Source organism: Haemorhous mexicanus, chromosome 6, assembly GCF_027477595.1.
Source record: "Haemorhous mexicanus isolate bHaeMex1 chromosome 6, bHaeMex1.pri, whole genome shotgun sequence".
Taxonomy (NCBI): domain Eukaryota; kingdom Metazoa; phylum Chordata; class Aves; order Passeriformes; family Fringillidae; genus Haemorhous; species Haemorhous mexicanus.
In genome coordinates, this window is record NC_082346.1 from 44,539,135 (window position 1) to 44,565,197 (window position 26,063).

Sequence of the window (26,063 nt, forward strand, 5' to 3'; positions counted from 1 at the left end):
GGTGGTGGTCTTTTGGGCATTGAAAAAAAAAGAATAAAAAAGTAATGCAACTCTTTGCAGAAAAGTTAAGCAGAAATATTTGTATAGGAATGGGATGCTTGAGTTTTTACATTTCTGTTGTTGCTGACACTGCAGAGTTATTATTTCTGTCACTGCTGATGCACAGTCATTCCTTGAAAAGTACTGGATAAACTTCATGATCAGATAGCCCTGGTGAAGGCCACTAACAGGGGCAACAGAAGTGCTGTTCTTTCCTTCCCTTTTGTAGTTGATACTGATACCAAAATCATCCAGATAGAAACTTTCTAACACAGTTTTGAGTATTAGAAGGCAGGCATTCTTTATTATCTGAGTGTCCTTCCTCTAACTGAGTGGCCTGAGCGTTGGGTAAACAGAGTGTTTATCATGCACACTGATTACATATTCATTAGCTATCCCCCCCGTACTTGATGTATTTGTGTCACTTTATTTTACATAGTTGTGCCTTTTATTGGCAGTCCTTATTTGGTTCTCCGGGGATCTGTCTGCCGTGTCTGGGGTCCTTCGTAGGTGGCTCTTCCTTGACCTGTGCTTTGGAGTAAGCACAATATGGTTGTTTTGCATTACTTCTGCTTTGTGGGCCTTGCAGAGCTGAGCTGGCATCCTGCTAGCATTTTTTATGACTTCTGTTTGCCCAGGTTACATCCTTTATCTGCTTCTCCAAGGCTGTGCTCTTCTGTTCTACTGTCCTTATCAGAGTGAAATGCTGTTCTGTTCTACTGTCCTTATCAATACTGCTTCTGATGACATGGATTCAAAGGATCAACATAAACTAGAAGAAGGGCTTAAAAGACTAGTTGATAAACTGGACTTTTTTTTTTTTTGTTGAAATTTAAGTGTGTAAATGTGAGACACATGTTGGAATAACCTAAAGAGACTCTTTATCTATTTTCATTAAGTAGACTTGCTGTGTGTTAATGTGACATTTTCCTTCCACAAATAAGATCATGCTTGTATTTAAAAAAGGGAAAGAATGCATGTACTGTAAGCCCTTTGACTTCTTGCCCTCTCTAGTTCATACGAAGTTAGAAATGCAGCTTTCTTACATCTGAAAAAGATTTTTGATAAAGGTGAATGTAGATGACCATTAGTGTTTGTAGGTTTCTGAAACTTCATCATGAAAATTCTAACCTTAAATGTCAAACAGAGATACTGCATCTAGAGATAAGAAGGTAGGGACATCATTTGGTTATGACCTTTCTTTTTCTACAGGTTTATGTATTTCAGTGATTATTGATTATTATAGTATGAGAAAGCAGTGTAGACTGTTAGGTTGTTGCTTTTTGAGGTCTTGGAGTGTAATAGACATATATTCTCCCCCACACCTTACTTTGAGAGGCTCGTTTTCACAGCTTGGTAGAACATACACAAAACAATGATTGATGTTCATATTTTCAGAGCTGCCAAGTGTTGTTCATATGCCTGCTTTGATACATGCATTTTTTGATGAGTCTTTCATGGTTTCCTCTGTGTTAGAGAAGATACCAAGACAAAAAATGAGGTGCTGTTCCATAAATTAGCAGGTTGCCTAGGGTTTGGGGCATTGTCCAGACTTGTCTATACTGCTTTTCTTATCTAATTTTGAAAGCCATTTCTGAGTCCCTAATAAACATCATTATATTTATGGTGGAGTTTGAATTTTGTTGGGAAAAACTAGGTGCAAGGCTGCTGACTTGCTGACTATGGAAGGGAATTCTGTTCTCTGATAAAAATTGATCAGCAGTTCATTTACTTTACCAGTTTCTTTTTTGAGGAAGAAAAGCTCTGTGTACTGAGGCCACCTTCAGGGAGGATTGCCTATGTACTGGGACATCTAATATCTGATGGTGATAGACAGAAGGGTGCACTGAGACCCAAGTCAGTCAGGGCTGACTTGCCAACAGTAGTTGTGTTTTATACAGTTCAACAGTTACTGAAGTAGTTACAGAGAAGGAGGGGTGGAAAACTCAAGGATGTGTGTTTCAATGCAGTAGTGGTACCTGATAAGGGAGAAAAGTAAATCATGTTTTCCTTCTTATTTTTAGTTAAGTTTTTAGTGGTTTCATTAATGAAATGGGGTTAGGCAGTTAATTGGAGGGAGTTTGAAGGACTTGAAGAATGAGGAAGATTTTTTTTCTCAGTCCTAGAGAGCAGAACAACATGCCTTAAGCTCCAAGAAGTTTGAATCACAGTTTGGTAAACTTACCTCTCTGTACAAGCAGCCTTATTCCCCAGGTGCATGATGTTGGCACACCTAAGAGAGCAGAGGCTGCAGGACATTGCTATTGGTGCCATTCATCTCCACGTCATTGTTTCATTTCAGATTAGGTGAATAGGAAATAGAGGATGGTTCTCACTGATGAATGCTTGGTGACACCCTTTAAGTTAGTCATCAGCATTTCAGTTCTTATTTTTGAGCTTCAGGTTCAATAAAGTTATTTTTCAGACTGCTGGGGCCAAGATGAGCCTAAGAAAATACTGAACTGTTCATGTTTTTCTGAAATGAAATCGTGTTTGCTCCTACTATTTTAAAGACTTCTGGGAGAATGGAATGAGTTTGAAATGGTATTTGTAGCTACTATACCATTTAATTTACTGCCTTGGCTAAAGCAGTCTATATTTTTAAACTTTATGTTTATAGTTACATTGAGCTTGATAGCAAAATAATTATTTCATTCATATAATGCAAATTCCTTAATGCTGTTTATAGAGCTGTACAAAACTTAATAGCTGTATCTGCTCGAGAAGTTTTTGTGTTCTGTGTCATTTGCCTCTTATTGCAGCAAGGACGACAAATTCTGTTTTTCTGAGAAATAAATAAACAGCCAAATCAGAACTTAGTTTGAAATTTGCTTCAGACTTGTCCCAAGGGTGGGAAAGTATAATGCTTTTCTTCTATTATCCTGAGTCTTTGTATGCATGGATCTTAGCCAAAAAGGCTTTTTGTGTGGTATTTTAAACTGAATTGATACAGTGAGTTCAGTGAATTCCCCTTCTATTTTATGCAGGACTGTTCTCAGGAAATTCCCAACCTGATTTTTGCACAGTGTGGAGGATTTCAGCTGAACAAGTGGAAAAAAAAATCTTTTTCTCTCTTATTTTGTTGCTTCTAAAGTGTCAGTTTTGTTTCAGAACAGGGAAATTTAAAACTGACGCTTGAGTATTTCCCACATTGTTTTAATGACTGTCATGATTCTCCTGTTAATTTAAAGCATTGTAGTTGAGAGCTCCAAATACGACTCTATCATGAAGTTCTAGAAGATATCTTCTCAAGTTTGGCAGTAGCATACTACTTAAGATGTATGTGAAATTATGTAGGTGAAAATGTTGGACAGTGTATGCTCCAAACTGACTCTGAGAATGTATCTGATAGAGCCAGAGACTGCTGTTTTTTTCTGCTTGGGTGTAAGGGTGATGCTAATTTGTCCTTGGTTTGGGAGGTGGACTAAAGGACAGTGAAAATCAAAGTGTAGATGTATATAAAAGCTGAAATGTGAAAAAGCCAGATTTTTTTTCTTTTGTTTTGTTTTGTTTTGTTTTGTTTTGTTTTGTTTTAGTGGTTTCCATTGAAAAAAGTTGATATTTAATATATATATTCTTAGGTTTTACTCATCTGGTCTAAGAGCCCAGATGGTCAAGAGCACTTTTTAAGCTGCTGTTTGGGGTTAGATGCAGAACCAGGCAAGGCATTTTGAGCTGGTGGCTTCAAAGAGGCAAAAGCATTTCCAGATACGTGGTCTGATAGGAGTCACCGTGAGGTGAACCTGACAGTGACTTTTGTGAAGGGAGATCCTCAGACCACAAACCTGGAGTACAACATTTTTGTATTCCTCTGTAACAAACAAGGAGGATGGAAGAAACAGCTTTTGCTGTGGATGATGGTTCTTTGTAAAAACTGTGTAGGAAATGTGAGAAGCATGGGAAAAATGATTGCCCATGAGCCACCACTTTCATTGCTGCAAGATAATAGCCAACTGTGAAAGGGATCAGCACTGTAAAATGGAGCTTTTCTCACAGTAGCACTATTGGAGTATTACATAAGAGTACTTAGGAGTAATCTCTCGCCCAAGACAACATGTATATGTGGGACAGCACCCAGTGGAAAGATGTGGACACCTTCTGATCCTGTTTTTGTGGGTGTGTAATATAAATCTCTCTCTCTATATATATATGTACATGTCTGTATCTATCTACCCATCTCTATCCACTTTGCTTTGGCTTCTGAGACACAATCCTCTTTATCTCCTTGCCATCCTCCTCCATTTTTCCTTCTCTTTCCTTTCTTGTTTCACTAAAGTCTGTAAGAAAGTGTCTGTAAAAATAAGCTCCCGGTTGGAAAAAACTATCAGTTAATGCCTCTCATATCTCTTCCCCTAAATCCCAAAATAGGGGAGCCTTGTCTTTCTTGGTTCAGATTAGGTTTCAGTTCTGGACATTTGATAAACCCATATAATGATGTATGTTGTGGTGTGAGACCTTGCTGTGGAAGAACGTGTTTAAATTCTTTTCAAAGAAGAGCGGGATGAATGACCATATTTTGGGTGAGAGGCAGCAAATGGGCTTTGATGGAGTTGGCCTGCTGCAGGCAGGGCTTGCCAGGGTTTACCAGGGCCATGTGAGGGCTGCCAGCATAGGCACTGCCCTGACAGTGTGGCCAGGGGCAGGCTTGGCTCCACACATCTGTGGCTGCATTTCAGTCTGCTTTGGAGCCACAGACTTTTACAAAACACTCAGCTTAAAGGGGGAAATTAGTGTCATGGGGGCTGTCTTCTTTATGGGAAAAGACTCGGTTGGATGGAGCAGCCAATAAAGATTTTAATATATTTTCTCAGTGCATAACCCGCATATTTCAGCTCCCTGGATAGGGTCTTTGTTTCTGAGGTGAATGACTGAGGAACACTTCCAGGGGGTTGAGAAAGTGCAAGGTTTTCTGGAAGGTGAGATATTTGATTTTTAAAATCTAATGTTAACTTTTTAGTGCATGACTGTGGCTGGATGAATAAAATGGCATTAGTTTTGCAGACAGGAAGATTTTCCCCTGCCTGAGCTGTTGAGCCTATTGGTACAGCACTCAGTTGTAATGCTGTCAAGGGACATTTACCATTGTAACTCGTCTACCGTTACTTTGACCTTGATAAAACCTTTTGTTTTAATGTTGTTAATATTTTTATTTTTATGTGGACTAGGCTCTGGTGACCTGTCTGTGGTGAACATAACTGGAGGTTGAAGCCTTTCTGTCTAGAGCTCATCAGAAGTGTAGCCTCCATCCCCTGCCAACCTCTCCTGTTCCCCACTGAGGAGCAGAGGCTCCACTGCTATTGCTAGGAGTGCAGGCTGATTCTGCATCTGAATTCTACAGATATTTCTGCAGAATATTCCCTGCTTATTATTGGCAAAAATGAAGTGTCAGCCTGTGAAACTACCTTGTAGTTTTCCCCTGCCTTCCCTATGTTCTTGCCCTATTTATTGCAAGCGATTTCTACAATATCTGGACCTATAAGTTTGTACTGAAGTCATTACAATGGCTGTACCCTGGTAGACTCAGCTGATGAGTCTGGGGATGTTCTCATGAAAAGGAAAATGACTGCCTATTACATAGCATGGTTTCTATGCCTATAGTTAAAGCTGTAGAAGGTACCTTAGCTAAGGACTGAGAGTCAACAATAGAAGTATGTTTGCCAAGTGATCTACTTCCTATGGGGTTGTCCCACCCTCTCAAAAAAATGGTGTAATAGCTCAGTCATGTGCTACCTAGACTGACTCCTGCTGCAGGGCAGGGCTTAAGACCCCTGGTGATGGGGCTCTGCTGTCTGGAGCAGGAACACACCACTGAAAGGGGCTACTGGAGCTGTGAAAAGGGATTGTCTTCCTTTTTGGCTGATTTGTAGTGTGGGAGAGCAACCATAGCTGTGACTTGTAGGAGGTTAGGTTGGGGGTTTGTAAGTCTCTTAGCTAAGATTACACAGGATTCAAGGGATTCTCCCAGATTTAAGTCAAGCTTTGGAGCTTTAGGGTCCTGTTAGGGTTGGACACTGGTACTGGGGGTGTTTTTGGTTTTTCAGACTTTCTCAGGCTGGACACTGCAGGTGTTTTGGAGCTCTAAGTACAGTAATAACCCCTAATACCCTTGATGAGGCTCCTAATAGCCTTGATGAGCCCACACCTGTGGGCCCAGGAATTCTATTTTGAATTTTGAAGAGCATTGGCTCTTTTTTTCTCAGCTCTAATGGAGAAGGGTTTCTGATTTTTGACTAGCTGCAGCAATGCCAGTGCCTAGCCATAGAATAGTGTGATCAGGATTTCAACTTGTGGCCTTTGACTCCATGCCTTGATTTTTGGCCCAGCTTAATCACCATGGTTATGCCTGGCAATTGCAAGACCTCATCTTAGCTCTTAATGTATGAATTGATTTCCCAGTTTGGCTTTGGAACTGCCTTGTCATTATGATACCACTTTGAGATCAGGACTCTTGGTTGGATGTGGCTGTCATTTCCAGGTTTGTCTTCCTTGTGCACTGTGGACAGACCCTGGCCAGTAAAGCTCTGGACTTGCTGGAAACATTATTTCCCTCAGTTCCCACCCCTGAGGGAAAGGCAGTCCTGTAGTGTCCCCTGACACTGGGTGAGAATCAACAGGAATCCCTGGTTTACTGGTAAAATCATTATCTTTAGGGTTCTTGGGATAAGGTGGGAGTTACGATTCTTAGAAGTTAGGATTTAGAGTTGAGACCTATAAGGCTTTCTTGAGTCACAGGAATGTGATGAATCTGCAGGGTTTTGAAGGTGCAAATAGCATTACAGACTTGTGTAATGCCCAGGCTAGAGTGAAGAAGTGCTGTGGAGAACCTATTTGCTCCCTTCCCCAAAGGGCTGTTCAGGATGTTTGGAGACTTTGGTCTGAAGGGTTTCAGGGTTGAATCAGTTGCTTGCACTTATTGTCTGGGTATTCTTACATTTAGGACCCCAGGACAAATCTAAAGGAAAAGACTAGGAGTGTAGAAGTCCAGCCAGGTTACCTGCCACACTATTTCTTTAATGATTTAAATTCCAGACTGGATTTAAGCTTGAGGCCAGGAAGTGTTGTTAGACTACCTAGGTCAGTTATGTTCTATCCTATGTAACTAAGGTGAGGTATCTTGACTCCTGAACTCTTTTCCTGCTGCTGTAGTTAGCTACTAAGTAACAAAACCAGGGAATTGAAGTTTAGCTTGTAATTGGCTAGTGGTTTGCTATTTAATCAGAAGTTTCTTATGTCAAACTTTTGTGAATTCCTTCTCTCTAGATAGCAAACTAATGTTTTGGTAGATCTGTCGCTGTTGTTTTTATACTGCACATTTGTCTAGTGAGATGGAGATTTTTGTGGATAGCTGTAAGTTACTGTCCACAATATATATATATATATGTAAGAAAATAATAAAGTACTAGTAAGGAACTGGTAATATTACCGCTGTATTGCTATGGAGACTTGGTGTCTAAGAATCTGACTATAATAAACTGATTTATTTTATGGTTCTGGATGGGAGGTAGATTTCAGCTGGTAACTATGTGATAAAAAGTATAAGAATAATGTAACTGGCCATGGAGTTGGATAGTCCAAAAACTGAATTTCTTATTTACTTGAGCATCCATCTTATTTTTTGACCCTCTCTGGAGTAGAAGAGATGTCTCTGAGCTGCACAGGGGTAGAAGGACAAGCAAGCTGAATTTGGCTCATCCACAGCAGCTTCAACATTTTTCTTCCTGTCATCAGTATGTTTGGCCCTCCTGCGGTTAGCAGTACTTGATCTGTACGTATGCAATCTCCCAGGGAAACTATTGAGAAGATCTTATTTAATCTTACAGAGACTGAAAGCAAATGTGTTACTGGCCTGTGCTCATTTAGTGGGAGGCAGCTGCCACTCTTTGTCCATTTCTTGTTGATGGGTGAGAGGGCTTGCTTGTGGAACAGAAACATGTAATCACAGATTTGTCCCCAGATCTCCTGTCTACAAATACAAGTGTAGATAGAACTTCTGTAATGAACGAAATTAATATGGTGTGCATCTCCTAATTCTTATTGATTTTCATTTTTTATTTCATGCTATTATCTCTTTGTTTACTAGCACAGTAACTCTACAACCTGACTCTCTGCTATTAGATATAATTATGGATAAATGTTTAGTGTGTAAACATTTAAAAAAGTGTATAAATTGCTATTGTCTAACTATAGATAGTTTTTATATAAATTCTCAGAGCATAGTTCAGTTACTATACTAATACTTGGTATCCGTTCATCTCCACCTATATTTCTTTAATAATTCTTTCCCTCCAGTCTATTATGTGGTCTTTTTAGAACTGACATGAGTCACAGTCTTGGACAAGCAGCAACAAGATTTATCCAAGTAAAAAACCTTCATTGTTTCCTGAGCAGGACTTGTAGTAATTGAGAATTCAAAGTGAAGCAGTCATGGGTAATGTTTGAATGGGAAGCAGACAAGGAGTTACTTTTTAATGTTTTTCAGAAATGTTGCTTCTCTGAATGACCAATGTGAGCAGACTATGTATTGTCTGAATACAAAACTCAGCAGTGAAATTCCCTTTTCAGAGAGGGACAAAATGATTTGGTTACTTTTTAATGCGCAGAATAAGATAACAAAAATAGTTAATGGAGAAGGAGTCTACATTGTGTTTCCTCTTGGAAGATCACTCAAGATAAATACTATTCATTTGACAATCCAGTTTTGAAAAAATTGTAGTGCAGAAGAATGTGAGAAAGAATGTGCAGGAATCTGAAAATGAGATCATCCTCAGTTCCTGCAGAACTGGGTGAATAGGAGTGATAAGAGAAAGGAAAGGACTACCTACCTATTTTGAATTGCCTGTGTGAAAAACTAAAGAAAGCAAGCTGGCTGTCCTTGATAGAATCAAGACTGACAGCTTGCAGAGACAAAATGATGTTTGTTGCTTAATGTTTGTAGCCTAAAAAAATTCAATATATTTCTGAAATTTGCCTGCATTAAATTTGGTTTTACTTATTTGGGGGTTGTTTTGTTATTTCTGAATGAAATTGAATTAATCAGTGAAAATCTTTAAAGTGGTGACAGCTAGGAGTTACTATAGAGGTAAAAGGACATTGCTGAGCATCTGCTCTCTTCCAGCCACTAGCAGTTCAGTCATAGCTGAAGTTCAGAGGGTTTGGGATTTTTAACTTGATTTTTAGGTGTGGTGTTCTTGGGCCAGTAAAATGGGCATGGAAGTCTCTTGAGGATTATGTTTGAAAGATGAAAGATTTGTGGGCAGATTCTCTGGAAAGTACCTTGTAAGACCTGATTAAAAAGGAAAGAAGTGTGCCCAGATTGCTACATTTCCATATCCATACTGAATTAAAATTTATTTTCCTAGTCATAAGGTCTTGGTACAATTATCAGGCTCTGAATGTGGCATGAGATTGCTGAGAATGATAGTAGAGAGAGTCTCTGATGTAAGCAAGTAGGAAAAGTCAGGAAGAGAGACTTAGTGAAGTAGCTAGGGATAGATTTAGAAGTGAAAAAAAGGGAACATGGATGGACAGAAAAAGGAATGAAGTGATCAGGTGAGAGAATAAAAAAGACACAAGAACAAGAGCATGGAGAAATGTCCAATGTTATTTTGCAGTGAAGAAAAGTCAGAATTAAATAGGGCCAGAAGTAAAACAGAAGCAGGAGTAGTTGTAAATTTACTAAGTGGAAAGCTAAATGATATAATTGTCTATAGTTATAGTTTGTTTCACATTAATTAGAAGAATGATTTGGGATAAGGCTTGTCAGAATTATTCTGAATTAGTAGATACTCTTGGCCCTGGATTATGCTTTAGTATATGAATAGGAGGGAAATACTCTTTGTTCTTCTGCTCCTTTAAGGAAAAGCAATTTGAGTTCAACAGGGACTGTGTGTGTCACTGGCCTTTCTGGAGGTGGGAATCCAAAGTATGGGAAGATTAGAGACAGCTGTCAAAAATAACTACTAACCTGCATCTTCATTGTGGTGTGACTAGTGGAGGTGGTTTTGTTTGGTTTGTTTTTCTTTTATGTGCAGTGACCAAGCAATCATGCTTCCATTCTCACTCGCTGGATTACATGGATAATTTAATAAATACCTCTAAGCTTCAGGACTAATGTGCTTCAAATCAGAAATACAAAGTTAAGCCATTTTGATAACAGTAAAAAATTTAAATATTACACTTAGCTACTTCCCTGTTGTCCCAGCCAGCTATGGTGGAGTTTGGAGCTGAACAGAGAAATCTCAGCTCCTTTTGCTTTGCTTTGCCTTCTGTATGCATTTTGTTCTGCTTGCATTATTGCAGTAGAGAAGGTCTTGGGAGGGACAGGTGTTAGGGTGTGTTGATGGACTTTGTATGTCTACAGCCCTTCTTCTACAGTCCTTGGGCTTGGAAAGTTTGTACAGTTCTTTTTCATAAAGTATGCAGACAACCTTTTCTGCCTCCCCTGTCTTGGCCCTTTAGGGATCAAAAAGAAAAATTATTTTAGTGGGAGAGAATACAGTCATAATCTGGTCAGAAATAATAGCACTGTAAGCTAACAAATACTTATTTTTTGCTAACTTTGACTATTCAGTTGCCTTAACAATACCCTGAGACATGGCATATTTGACTTCACGTGCTTTTAAAGAACTTTGATCGGTGACCAGAAAATTTCATCAGGATTAATTACAAATAAAACTGAAAATGCACAGCTATTAGGTTCTTAGCAACCCACAGCTTATGTAAAACCTAGGAAATGGAGAGTATTTGTTCTGTGCCCAGATGGTGATGACACTGTGCCAGAGGAAAACCACCTCTTTTGTGGAAGCCCCCGTCTCTTTGTTTTGGCTAACTGGGGAAAAATGTGACTGCCTAAATCTGAGTGATTTCTGGATTTCATCCCACTGTGAAATTCTGCTGATTTGAGAGCAGGACCTCCAGCCCTGCTGCCAGCTGGACCAGACTGAAAGCTTTATATGCTGGCTGTTGTGTTGGAAGGGCAGTTACCACTGTGGAGAGGTAGAGCATATTACAAGAACACAAGTCTAGATATTGTGTCTCATACCTTGAACATGTGCACAGAATTTGGGCACTTGCACTAGTAAAACTGCCTTGCTAATAATCTTAGGTGAATTGTTTTAACCTGGTCTGCCTTGATTTCATCAGCTGAAAAATTAGCTGATTTATTTAGATATTTGGAGATGCTGACCTTTCAAAAATTACCTGAAGAGAACCAACAGAATGATGCCTGCCTATATCTGCAAGTTGGCTGAAGGGGCTGTTTTTGAAAGAATGGGACTGCGTATCTCATATGACCAGTGGTTGAACCTAAAATTATTAATTTTAGGTCAGCACTCTTGGCCTTCCCACTGTTGACCATTGCAGCAGAAAGAGCTGCTGTGAAGAGGCATATCCCACAATCTGAACTTGCCTTCCTGTCTCCTCACTGTCAAAAGATGCTATTGTCAGCTGCCAAAGCATAGTTGGTTTCCTTGCATTTTCTTTGATGGATTTGCTTAGTTCAGAAGTTTGTGATGCATGTAAAATATTTGGACAGAATAAAAGAGTGGATTTCATATCAAACTAGCACAGAACAGTTATTGTGACATCTGTATGTGTGGTCTCCTTTTTTTTTAATATTTAAAAGAAATGAATTTTTTCTCAAACCTTCTGTGACATGTTAAATCACCTTTTTAGTGCAGTGATATTTAGAATTTTCTGTCATCAGAAGCAGTGAGTTTATTTTCAAGTTTTCTTGAGGTCTTAAATTTCGTTCTGAAGTTCATAGATAAGTATTACTAATCTGAATTTTTATTTAATTTTCTTTATAAAGAAATACATTTAAATTTGCATAGCTTAAACCATAATGCAATGAAATATTGTGAAGAATGAGGCAAGATTTGATTAAGACCATTTTGTTTGTTGTTAAAGTGAATGTAATTCAGTGCCCATTACCATCATTACCTTGGCTTGCCTTTGGGCTGGGCCCTTATTACACACAGAAAAAAGTCTTTAGTTATTGTACTTCTTCCTGTATCTGGATAATCTAACAGGCAAGATTAGCAAAAGAATATCAAACAGCACAGCACGTTAGGAGTAAATTCTGTACATTCTGTGTTGTTATTCTCAGTGTTACAGATTTCTTATGCTTGTTGGTTCACTGGTCTGGCACTTTCTATTATGCAACATTTTATATAAATATTTTACAAGCTGAGACTGTTTGAATTTTGGTTTGTCTTGGCCTGAAGACCATCTTAGAGTATACAAACAGCCCAATGAAATGTTTCAAATTAAGAATACTTGGCCATACGTATATTATCTATGTCGTTTTCCAAATGCTATGTGAATGCTGGTGTTTTGGTGGTGGTGTGTTTGTTTGGTGGTTGCTTTTGGTTTTTTTTAAATTTTTTTCAAGAAATGTTAGGGATAGGGTTAAACTCTTTTAGTTGCAAGAGTTGCTAGCAATCAATTTTTAAATTTGGGCATTCCTTTCACAATCAGACAGTGCTTTTAGTAGATAAATTGTTGGCCTATTTTTTTTTCCTTCACAAATAAATGCTATGTCCAGTTGAATTGATAAGGGTTGGGTGGGGAAAGGGACTGGGCTGCACTCACATAGTAAATATATGTATCCTGTGCTTGTTTTACATGTTTCAGTGAGTCAGATGTATTCCTGACACAAAGAAATGGTTAATGGTGAGAATGCTGATGTCAAGGACTGCTAAGGTTGTGCTGCCCTGCTGCCTCTTGCTCTTCTAGCCAGTACCCACCTGGCTGGCTTCTTGCTTCCAGCACCAGTATGAGCTAAAAGAGGAGGATTGGAAACTTTTTTTTTTAAAATCTGGACATTATAGATGAAATATTTTTTGGTTCTGCAAGTGCAGCTGAAGGTGTTATGTATGGATGAGAGGTCAGTCCTGCACATAACCAGACTGAGAAAGATATTCCATGAAGGGCAGAAAGTGGGAATTAGAAATAAACCTGACAACCACAGGAGGAATCTGGGTGTGGGGTGTATAATATTTGGATGGGGGCATGGCTGTGCTTCTCTTGTCTTTGCCTTTTTGATGGAAACCACACACCTTGTTTCTTTTGGAATTGGTTAGGATCCAAATCCCATTTTTACTGATGATGAACTAATAAAGTTGCTGCTTTGTGTGCTTGTCAATGAAAAAGATGAACAGAAATCGAAAAGAAGCCAGTGTGGTAAAGGCAGCTGGCTCTTGGTAATATGCTATTAAAGGTAATGCCATGCAATTTCCTATTCCCTTCTTTTACCTTTTGTTGCTGCCACTTTTGCCACAAAGTCCATGACTAATACAATTGGTCCTTCCTTTTCTGATACATCCTCTACATTGGTGCCATTCCTGCCTCTGGTGAGATGCCAAGACCTGACTTGCCATGCCTTGGAGTGTACTGGTGTCTGGGACCAGCTTTTCCATAACCATTATGAGTCCAGCCTGCCTTCCTGGGCGCAAGAAGAAAGATGGTCAAATCTTATGTTTGGGTAAATCACTTAATAGCTTTCCAATCTGTCTGTAATTCGTTTTAGGGTTACATGCTTTTTATTTTAAAATCCTCCAGCTATTGCCTTCTTTAACTAGCAAAACAGTTGCAGAGCTTTCATATAATCTGGTCATTGTGAGATCAAAAGCCAAGCAAGATCTCTGTTTTATCTGGAACTGTTTCTCTGCATGATGAAATCTTCCCTTGTGCTATCAAAATCTCTTCTGATATCAGCTCTCTTTTAAATTTATTTTCCTGCCTTTTTTTTTTTTGGTGTGCAGACCAGTAATTGCATCTTCAGATCCAGAGATATTTTAAAGATTTAGAATTTAAGGAAGTACAGGATTTAGGTCACATGTACGTTGCCAATATAACCCTCATTATCTGAGAAGAATAGAACAACAGATGAATCAATAATTTGGAATAGCTTTGGAAGAAATCTTTTTTTCTCTTTCCCTATATTAAAATTGCAAGAAACAGAAGAGAAGCAAAAAGGGGGTGCCGGGGGGGAAAGGGCAATATTCAGGCAAAGTATTCCATGCTGATACTCAAATATAATACAGTGGCAGTGGATTATGATATATAATATAATTATATTATATTATATTATATTATATTATATTATATTATATTATATTACACTATATTATATTATATTACACTATATTATATTATATTACATTATACTATACTATATTATATTACATTATACTATACTATATTATATTATATATTAATATAATATATAGATATATAGAATATATATATTCTATATATAATAATAATATAATATATTATTATTATATTATCATGGGGTTATGACTACTGTCTCTGTCTTCCTCTGTTTTGCTTTCCAACCATTGTACATTTGCCTTTCTTAAATGAGTAATTTTTTATCAGAAATTGATATTCCAGCCTGACCCTCGTTTAAGCACATATCTGTCTGTGAGGAATTAGATTGTGGTTTATAAACTCTTAAAGTTACAGAGTCTAATTTGAAACAAGGCCCAAAGCAGCTCTGTGGTCACAAAATGCTCATGTAATGCTTTTTGTCTTGTAAGAAGTGGATTATGTTTATACAGGTGCACATAGGTGCTGAACAGGCTCTGGGATTTATTTGGTTTATTGTACATGCTCTGTGCTGAGTTTTGCACAGTATCAGATCCCAGACTGCCATCTGGGTGAGACCATGAGATCTGAGCATGACCAGCAGCACTGACCTAGCAACGTTGCTCAGAGGAAAGTTATTGTCATCCAGGGCAGTGTTGGACTAGGAAGAGGGAGTGTATCATCTGTCCATCATGTGAATTAGGTGACTTGAGACTTTTGGATTGAATCTTCCTATAATCGTATATTCCATCAAGAACCTGATTTAGAAGCTTGTTCATGACTGGTTAATTTGGTTTGGGCACCACTTTGGGTGCTGCTGAATCCTGTCACTGGTATTCCCTCTTCCAAAGCATTTGTCTTAGCCTGTCAGAGCTCTAAGATCAGGCTAATGGCTGCTACATTAAAAAAATGAGGAACTGCCTTTTTTGTTTCAGTTACTTTGGTTTCTCTCCAAGTAACTTAATCTTCTCATCTCAAGCTTCCTTACAGGTGAGAAGATCCTCCCACGAATATTTCTCTTAAGCAATTTTTTTGCTGATATGTAAGACCAGTTTTACTAAATAAAAGACCAGTCTCTGCTTAGTGGAGTCTGCAGGGATGCACTTTGGGTATGCTGTAACTGCATAGCAAAGGAAATGCTCACTGAATTTTTTCATCTGCAGGGTGAGACTGGTGCCTTGTTCTAGCCTTGGATGTATTTGATGGGTGCTGGAGGATTGGGGGAATGCAATTGTGTGCCAGTGTACCAAACCAGTAAATCCAATAATTGTGCTCTTTTTCTTTTTGTTCTTTCCTCACTCATAGCCAGGCTTTCAGCTTCTTCTAGGAACATTTGCTTTGCATGAATGGAATCAAGGTCATAGTAGGAAAAAGTAAGCACATGTCTGCTTTTTCTTGGTTTTATGGTGTGACTCATTGACTTAATTTGACCACAGTGTATTGCTCAAGATGGTTCTCTATGCAAAAAGATTCCTCCCTTCCCTGTGCTGCTTGGGGGAAGACAGATGCTTCATACTGCTGTGGATGCAAACAGGAGACACACAGTAAGGTTGACCTTGCCATTCACACTGTCGCACCTTGTCTGCATGTGGGCTTCCTGATCCTATGTCTGGCCTTCAGCAGTGGAATTTCCACTCTATTCTGTAGAATGACTTCCCATTGCAATAGGTCTTTCTGTAGCAAAGGAATGCGCATTTTGATTGTTGGTTTTGGGTTTTGGTTTTTTTTTTTTTTAATGATTTGTTGTTTGGTGGGCGGTTTTTTGGTTTTTTTTTTTTTTTTTTTTACTCTGCTTGCAGGAAAACTAGTTGTATGTGACACAAAAGCCTACCAATTTATGTAGCCTTGTTTTTTGGAAGAGCTGGACACAACATGTTTGTTTTGGTTTTAAGGAGACTCTTTTTAGAATGGAAGTGTGAAAGTTTGGTTGTGATTGTGGGCCTTGAAACACCTAAATCTTTGCTTATCTCTGTAAAAAAACAAAGTTAAAAAATGACAGTTATGGTATTGAAAAAATCTGCATGTTTTACATGTAACTGAAATATATACATATAGCTTTAAAAATATCCTATGTAATATTAAGAAAATAATCTGCAGACTTACATTTTCATTTAAGGAACAAATGACATGTTTTAAGCCTCCATTAGGGTTTTTTGGTGCATGTCAGACATAATGACATGCAAGCAAGATGTTTTAAATTGATATCTTTAGGAAGACTTTGGCTTTCAGGTGTGCTCTCTGAAGGAATTTTACTTGTAGCCTTCTTCCGATTCTCAGGATATTTGAAAACATTTAACATTATAATACTGTGGCTGGTTGTTTTCCTTTTGGAGCTCTACACAGGCTAAATTTACAAGTTTTCTGTGATTAAAAATTAGTATTACTCAGTGTTTGTATTTTAGCTTTTTTCCTTTAAAAATATATTCAGAGGCATAATGTTCTCTGTTTCGGCAGAGATCCTTTTTTTAATAATTTCTAATGTTTGCTCTCATATTTTTTCTCCTTTCCTCTTGTGGGCACTTAAACTGTAAACCTGGAGGTATTTTCCAGCTTTCAGGTCTGGATGTGACCACAGAGTGCTTGCTGCCACTGCACTGGGCTTTGGCCAGGGTGGGCAGCCTTCTCCATGTGTTTGCTTTCCACCAAGCAAAACTCATAGGAATATAGTGCTCCAGTGAGGGACTAAGGCTGTTTATGTGTACATATTAATGGATAGTAATTTCTTGATTAGTTCTCAAACATCATGGGTTTTCATCTATGCACTTGTGTAGAGAAAGATGTGTGTATGTATCTATAAATACACATCTATAGACTCATAGAATTGTTTAGATTATAAAAGACATTCAAGATCATTGAGTTCAGCTGTTAGCCTTTTTCTATATACATACACACAAAAGCTAATGCTTTTCTCTTTGTTTTCCTTCTCAAATCAAGTGTAGCTTTTTAACAACACAGGATTGTCCACAAGGAGGGAAGCTTAAAGCAACAGAAAATAGAAGGGGTCCGGAGAAGGAAAAGGACAGAGGAAAAAGTCAAATGCTTGGAGGAATGTATAAATAATTTTTTCTCTTTGACTTGAAAAGAAATTGGAGCCAAGATCACACCAGTCTTTCTGTGGCTTGGAATTACATAGGTATTCCTCTTCCAACATATTTTGGCTTATTGTTTCATTTCAGTCCTTGGACTCCTTTTCATAAAAATGCAGCTATTACCTCATATCTGGGTTAGCATATTTAGTCATGTAAACAGTGTCAGTAGGTATAGTTCCTACATTAGGAGAACAGAGAGAAGACTGGAGCAAGAAATGTAATGGAGAAAAAGTTCTTGAATGTGTGAGTTAATGGGAGAATGGAGATTATTCTCTTCTGAAGATAGATGTCCTCTTAATTCCATACCCAGCTCTGGAGATGAGTGGCATCCTTGGTACACAGGCTCTATAAGTTGGTCTCCTCTCCTCTCTTTTCCCCAGGGCTGGACTGATCAAGGTATTTTGGATATTTTAGGAATTTATGTAAATCAAGTAAAAGCTATTCTATGATTTTATTCATATTGAATTAGCTCATTGGCTTCTTATGAAGGGAAATGATTTTTGCGCTGTGTATTTCCTCACTGGTCCCTCTTTATCCCTCAAGCAAGAGGCAGTGCTAAAGATCCCCACAGTATTTCAGTGCTTCCCTTTCTTCCCACTCCTCTCATGTTGTATTGGTAGCTACCTCAGTGGAAGAGAAAGCAGACAGGTAGCTGCAAATGGTCGATGCAGGCAGCAGAAGTCAATAAGGCAGTCAGGGAGTGAGATTGAGGAAGGCAGCTATAGATTTCTTTGCTTATTTCATGTGAATTTTTTAGAACTTGTGTGATTCACTCTTGTCAGATACTATTTTGAGCCAAGGAGAGATGAACACATTCTCATAGTGAATGAGAAAAACTGTCTACATTCTTGCTTTTTTCCTTGATTTTAGCAGATCCTTTTGTGATATGGTATGAATGGGAGATGGCAGAGGTGGGAGATATGATCTTTGCTCTTCCTACATTGAGGTGCTCCACTGAAAGACTGGGAAACAGGGAAAGCCAAACAGGCATCCTAAGCATGCATAAACTGGGGAAGAACATTTAGGTGAAACATAGGTGAAACTGAAAATTAAGTAGTGGTAGCAGAAATGCCTGGACAAGGAAGAATTCATCTGACCATGAGTTAGAATTGTCTTAATGTTTTATACTGATTGAATATAATGTATATTGGAAAGGAATCAATAAAAGTTTGTTTGGTGTCTTTGAAAGCAAGCCTAGAGAAAAGCACAGGTTGGCAACTTATATCAGCCAATCTTGTCCTAGCCCTGACATGAGCTGGAGTAGCTTTATGAACATTTTCTGTCCTTAATTCCCAGCTGTCTAGTGATACTGCCTGTTTTAACTTTCTTTTAAAGGTTATCTGAGAGCTTGTTTTACTGAAAGTGTTTGATTTGGATCTGATTTGTTTCTATTGTGCAGAAGCTTTGTTGATCTGTCTGGTCTAATTTGCTGTGAGTGGGAGCAATTGTTTTTGTTAGCTTGCTTTACAGAAAGCAAGGAGGAGATGAAGAGAAATCAAGGTTTCATTTTTGCTTTTTCAGTGTTGAAATCTTGGAAATAAGAAGTCAGCCTTTTATGTCATACTTACACAGGAGCAATAAAATAAGCTGGAGCTGGAGAAGGTCTGTTCAGCCAACCTCAGGGCAGAAAGCCCAAAAGCTTTTTCTTGGAATACAGGGTCTGTAGGGGCAGGCAGTGCCAAAGAGCAGTAGGGTAACACAGTTGTGTGGGAGAATTGGCTCATTGCTTTGCTCCTGCCCAATTGGATTACCTGCTTACTCATCCGTTCTCCTGAGCAGATGTCAGAGCAAGGAGGTGAGAGGAATTCATTAATACTGCAGAAGGTCAGTAAGCTTGCACAGTAGAAGCTGAAAGGAGTAAGAGATCCTCTGTGTGAGTATGTACAGACACGTGCCAGTCTCTGCCCTCCCCTGGGCCCAGTGGAATCTGCTTTAAGAAGCAATTACAGCAAGCCTGCTCTGTCCGTGGATAGCACTGGCGTTACTCTCTCCTCTGCTCTGGGATCATGTGCCTGACAGCTTGCATCGCCCCAAGAGCTTGACAAAAGCACAGGGAACCAGAGGCAATGTGTATCCTGTAGGCACCTCAAAGGTGCTTATTTTGGAGTTGCAAGACAAGCAGTTGCTTGTAGAGAACACAAGTGTTAATCCTCCCAGTGGGAAGGGAGGAAGCTGTATTCCTGTAGGGACTGAAATCCACTACAGCTAATGCAAAGAGGCACCTGCTATAAGGAGGAACAGTCTTCCTCTGCTGCTCTGTGTCTGAGCAGTAAGGATGTGAAAGGTCTGTACAGCTAGGCAAAATTTGATTTTTGCAGAGAGCTGGCGTGGAGGTTTGGAATGGAGTGTTCACCTCTGTGGCTACCTGAACTGGTTCATTTTAACCACTCACAAGATGAATTGCGTTATCATCTGTCTGAGACCAAATGTGTTGGCTTTTCCTTTTTGTGTGTCTCCTAGTGGCATGGTCTCTGGGAAGAAGACAGCATCATTAGTTCACTCTTCTTAGATCTTTGTGTGGTACTGCCAGTTTCTTATTTACAGTGGCAACAGAATGAAAAATTTGTTTTGACTGTTTTCCAGTGGATTTCAGCCCAGAAGTTTACAAGTGAGCCATCTCTTTCTGGAGGAAGAGCTATGAATAGAGTGTACGTATTGCACTCCCACAGGAATTGGTTTCCCTTTGCCAGATCACCAGAGATTATGGAGCTGTTAGATACTGTGGGCAAAGAAGGAGACTGTCTGTTGGGAGACCTTTAACAAATTCTAAATACTTCAAAAAGCTGTTTCAATTGAATTGCTGAAGGCTTGGAAGGATGTAATGAGATGTAATAATAGGAAACAGAATATAGCACTATACATTTAAATACTAAAAAGCCCTTTGCAAGCTGTGAGACCCTTTACATTACTAAGGAGTCAGGTGCTTATCTGAGACAGCAATGAAATAACTGGCAAAGCCAATGAGATTAGGCTGGAGGGGCTGGTACAGAGAATATCAGATAAGTGGTCAAATAAGTCTTCTACAGTTATTTGCATGGGTCTAGGAGTTACCTGAAGTGCTCCACTGAATTACTCAGAGCATTTTGATTTTACAGTGTTGGTTCCAGTGCTCAGGTATGAGAATGCAAACACTGTGTATTCCAGTGCTGCTGAGGCTGTCAGTTGACTCAGTGAATGTGCATGTTTGTCAAGAAGTAAGAGTCAGATAGAGCAACAAACAGGGAATTAAGTAACTGTTGACTTGAATGCAATGTATGCCACACTCATGCAACATTACCACTCCAAAGAGCCAGCTCAACTGGGTTCAAAACAGATTTAAGGTAGATGGAAGACTACAGCAGTGCCACAGTCTGTTTCCAGTCCCAGTTTGATATCTCCACAAGATGTGTCCATGTAGAAGTCCCATCCTTTTCAGAGATTATTTAGAGTTCTCTGTTGTATTCTAGTGCAGGCAGTAGTAGGATACTACTTTCATGGTAGCCAGCTAGAGAAATGTGCTGTATGTTGAGAAATGAGGTGTTTAGACCCCTTCTGAGGCATCAGTAGCTCAACAAGGCAAAACATTCTTCAGGAGCTGTCAAGAGGGTAATTTAGCCCCTTTTCTTCTCCCCTACCCAGTAACACTCATTTACCATGTGTCAAATCCAAATAGCAGTGTAAGTCATACTCCAATTCTTTTAAATCACTACTAATAGATATTTTAGGTGACAATGTTTTATTTTATTGAGGAAGGGCCTCTTCACAGTACTTGTTAATGTATGTTCTTGGTTTTGGTTCCCTTGCTAAAGCTGGGACAGCTGTATAGATGTGACCATCCTCTAGGTCCATGCTGGCCTTGTGTTTCCCAGAATGAGGAGTGCAATGCCTGAGAAATAAACTGAGACTGGAGCCTTTCATTACACTGCCTAGGGGACCAGGTGGAGTAGCTGATGAGAAGTTTAAATGGTAGAGTGTGTGCAGCTTGGTTAAGCATTGGCTGAGGATGGGCATGTGTATTTGGCCAGGTAATTCAAGGGCACTAGCACCAACTAACCTGTCATAGCTTCTAGGCAAAACGCCTCATCAGGAAGCCTATTGGGAATTTGGGAGAGCAGATGTGCTGTTGTCTATGTGCCCTGTAGGAACACAAGGGCAAAAAGAGACACTGCTGCTTTCTGTGAGGTTAAAGTGTTTTGCACAATTTAAAAGCAGGGGTAGTTGTGTGGCTGCCTTCTGTACATAAGATGCTCAGTGTTTTTCCTGTCTCTGGCAAAGTTTTATGGACAGAGGGGACTCTTTTGAAGGAAAGGAATGCTATATTAAGTGAGATAGGAGAGGATGAATGAGACCAGTAAAGAAAAAGGGGTGGTGAGGAAGAAACCCAGCCCAAAGCAGCTACTCTTCCATGCAGTAATGCTTGTGTTGCAGTATTGATGGTCAAATTGCCTGTATTTCTAAGCGCTTGGGCTTCAAGTGTCATTCCCTTGTACTCCGTGTAACTTCCTTTCCTAGTGTTCAGTGCTTGCAAACCAGAAGCTTGCAGAATGGAGTGGCATTGCTGAGGCTGTGCTCAGCCTTGGTGCAGCTGAGTGAAGTGTGCAGTCCATCCTGCAGTAGGTGATGGGTCATTGCTCCATGTGGCAGCTGGATCTCGCAGACATGCTTTTCTTAGCTGTCTGATTGCCTGCACAGCAGACTGTATTAGAGAACAAGCACCTCGTCCAGTACAAATAAAAGTTACTCCTTTAATGGCTGTAAGCTGTGCCCAGGACCTGCCTCTTGCTTCTTTAAGGACTCTCCTGCGTCTCTGTGCATCTCATGTGCAGGGGCACATGCTGACAGTTGCACGCAAAATAAGATGGCATTCCCTATGAAGGAGCCCTTTCTGGGAATCTGAGTTTAAGAACTAGGAGGGAAGAAAGCCCAGAAAAACTAGCATATTTTGAAGTTCTCAGGAAGGGATTGGAAGGAGGTTGCTATTGTACAGAGTCAAGGAGGGTGAAAAATTCCTTCCACTGCTGTATTTGAATTCCTTTAAGCTTCAGAGTTCTTTCTTGTGTTGAAATAAGGTGGATGTGATAATGCTACTTCCTTTTGTGTTTGTTGGTTCACAATTTATCAGTGTATCATAGCTATTAGATGAACCCCCAGTCACCAGTGGAGACCTGAGAATTCTCTGCAGCCCCTTGAGATGTTAAAAGAAGTAAGAAGTTACTTCTAGAGCTGAACTAAGGGAGTGCAGTCTCGAGACTCCGCCAGTTCAACAGATGTTACAAAGACCAACTATTGAACCAAATGATAAAACAGTAAAGTCTGATCCTTGGAGAATTTGTGTGCCTGGGAGTTTAGCCCCAGGAGCAATTTAATCTTTTACTGCTACATCAAGGAAGGATATTGGAGACTGGCACAAGGGAAAAATCAGCTCTAGGGAAGAAATCAATTTATTATCGAATAAATGAAAAGACTGCAGTACTCGTTGCAAGATACCATGACTGTTCTTAAGCATTTTTCATCCTAAAGGATCCCAAAGTACTTTCAGAATTGTGTGGACAGGAGGATTTATTTAGCTTGCAACTGATGTTTGTCATTTAACAGCATGCTAATTCAACTTACATCGTTAAGTACAGGAATGAAGAAAAATTTCCCATCTGATTGTAACTTCAAAGGAGATACTTACTGATGTTGGAAAGCAGCCAAGATAACTGACTTTGTTCTTCATGAGATCTTTAAAAAGCAAGCTGGGAAAGCCTTCACTTTTTGTCTGTTTCAGGTATGTCCTCTCCAGGGATGCTGCAGCCTCTTGTAATTACAATCAACATAGTTTAAGGTTAGAGACCTGATACCATGTTGCCCTGTTTCCTTGCTGCAGAAGGACATTTCCATGCAAAGGTATTAGATTATTACAGATTCAGAGGCAAATGCTTCTAGAAACTTTCAGTTCTTTTCATGTCAATCAGAGCTCTGGTGGTTATCCATCCTAGAATAACAGAAACATCTGCAGGTCTGTTGGTCTAGCTAATACTTCCAATGCTGTTCTGAGAGGAAAGTGGGTGAAGAAAGATATTTTTGTATTTTAAGTGTTACCTTGTATTCCATTTAAGTGTAATGTGAATGAGAGAAATAATGTGTCAAAAAGGAAACCTGGAATACCAAAAAGATGTGGCATTTGTTGTACACAAATCTGGCAAGTATGGTAGTTGGTAGACAGATCTGATGAGGATGATCTTTGGAGCCAGCATTTCCCACTGATCAGTTGTTTATGAGGATGGATCTTTTAGTGATTTGGCACCACTTTGGTGCTGCTGAAATTTACAGCTGCAGCTTGAGGGGACACTGATTGATCTATGGTCCCAAGGAGGGTCCCTATTTGAAGTCAATCTGTCTCTGACTTCTCTTAGGGATAGGGATAGCTTCCACTAGACCTGGTTACCCAAAACCCCATACAACCAGTCCTTGAACCCTTCCAGGAGTGTGGCATCCATCGCTTCCCTCAGCAACCTCTTCTGTGCTTCACTACATTCTGAGTAAAGAACTTCTTCCTAATATCTAACCTAAATCCCTAAATCTCTCCTCTTTTAGTTTAAAACCATAGCTGGTTGTCCTATCACTCTATGCTTGGCTGGCCATGCTGCTTTTGATGCAGCCCAGGATGTGGTTGTGCAGGAGGAATGGAAAACAGCCCAGCAGAAAAGGACTTGGGGGTGCTGGTGGACAGCTGCTGAACACGAGCTACCATGTGCCCAGGTGGCCAAAAAGGCCAATGTCATCTTGGCCTGTAAGGAAATAGTGTGGCCAGCAGGACCAGGGTACTGATTGTCCCCCTCTACTCAGCACTGGTAAGGCTGCACCTCATGGACACCATACTGGAGACTGTACTGTGTCCAGTTCTGGATCTCTCAATTCAGGAAGGACATTGAGGTGCTGGAGTGAGTCCAGAGAAAGACAACAGACCTGATAAAGAGTCTAGAGGGTAGGATTTTTTAAATAGGCAGTGCCTCTTCTGTGGGTTCTTCTAATCTGTTGGTTATGAGAAATATTATGTGTGAGCAAAAAAATAACCTTGGTGATTTTTTTATTTTTGTGTTTACTTAAAGCACTGAGACATACCATGATTTGGATAAGCTCAAAGGATAGATGTCTTCTGTATTCTTGACAATCTGCTCTGTGGCCATCTAAGCTGGCCATGTTCTAAGACAACTTTTTACCAAAAAACCATCATCTTACTTTCAATCCCAAATTGGGGAATGAATCCTAAGGAGTTTGTAAATTAAGTTAGAAAAGTTCTTTGATTATTGCTTTGATTTGTTTCTGAAGGAAATTAATTTGTGAAAGCATTTGTTGAAGGTAGGGAACATTACCAGTCATTTGCCATTTAGAGAAATAGGTTGGTTAGTCTCTCTGCTGTTGAAACTTTTCCACAGATTAAAAAAATCTTATTTTGCTCCTTGAAAACAGCTGTTTCAGCTATAAAGACACACTGTACTTTATTTTCAAGATGATATTTATTCTGCAGAAGGAATAAATGTAAGTAAGATAAAAACTGAGAATGGGATGACATATGGAAAATAAACACAACAATGTGGTGAAAGGAATAATATCTTAGCATTGAGATCAAGTTGTGGTTGCAGGAAGAGTAATGATTTCAAAATCCTTTGTTTGGGTGTGATTAACATGTTGACAATAATTAACATTGTTTTGGTGCTCTTTTTGCCCCATTTTCCTTTGTACTTTGATTCAGAGAGAACTTGGTTCATGCATTTTTAAGTTGCTTGTTCTCACTTCTGATAAAAGTCCTAGATATGTGAGTAAAAAAGTCTCCCAACTCCACTTCTCTGCCCTTGTCCCATGGGTTTTTCTGTGGGAAGGTGAATGTACTCTATGAGTTTCCAAACAGTGTGGGATTCACTGTTATCAAAGGTAACCTGAACTCAAGACAACCTGACGTAAGCACGCTCTAGTGGCTACACACAATGGTGGCGTATATTTTGTAAATATCTGTAGATACATGGCTTCTGGTTTTGAGTTGTGCCTCATTTTTGCATTAAAAAGCACCCAAAAATGTTTTCACACGTTTTATGCATAAAAAGTCATGTTGGATGATTACTCAAAAGCAATTTTTCCCTAGAGAGTTTTAAGTGTATGAAAAAGAAAAACTTTTCTACACTAGCTATTATTTCATGTCTTTGGAGCGTTTAGAGGGATTCTGCATCCATTTTTGAGTGAAATTATGCAGAGAAGAACTTTAAAGATTTTTTACATTTCCAGAATTTTTTTTCACTTTAATAAACTTTTCCAAGGGAAGAGAGAGAAATCCCCTTACTGTTACTTTTTAAAGTGAGCCTTGACAAGGCATAAATAGAGCAAATATTGTTGAGGATGGAGTCCTCTGCTTGAAAACTAGAGCTGAGTAAGTTTTTCCATGTTTGTTTCTGCCTCTTTTGATCTAAATGCTTATTTGAGAGTCTCTCTTTGTCCTGTCCATGGGTTATCTGGCAAACTGACAGGATCCAGAACTATTCAGGTCAAGTGAAGTGACCCTTTCTTATCCTCACCACACTGGCAGGCATAAGCATCACAGAAAATGTCTGCATCCTGAAGAAATGAAAATGTGAAAAGCAGGTGTCAGGCACCATGACTTTGTCACAGCCAGTACTTAAGGATACCAGCCAGAAATTAGGCAAACAGCTTCAGCAGAAATGCTGTTTATGTACTGCTATGACTATAGTTCACCGGGAGTCTGGACCTCGTTTAGCTGCAGATTTGGGTACAAAAGAGCATGCTACATAGCCAGGTGTCTTACAGCAACAGAGGCAGCAGGGTTTGATGCAGCTTACTAGATGGGTCTTAGCTGCACTGGTAGTGTAG

At 39.4% G+C, this 26,063-nt stretch overlaps 1 protein-coding gene across 4 annotated transcripts in view; it reads left to right on the forward strand.

Moving 5' to 3' along the window:
- The window catches only part of NRXN3 (neurexin 3), a 907,297-nt gene that overhangs the window by 73,666 nt on the left and 807,568 nt on the right, over positions 1 to 26,063 (forward strand). The window lies entirely within an intron of this gene.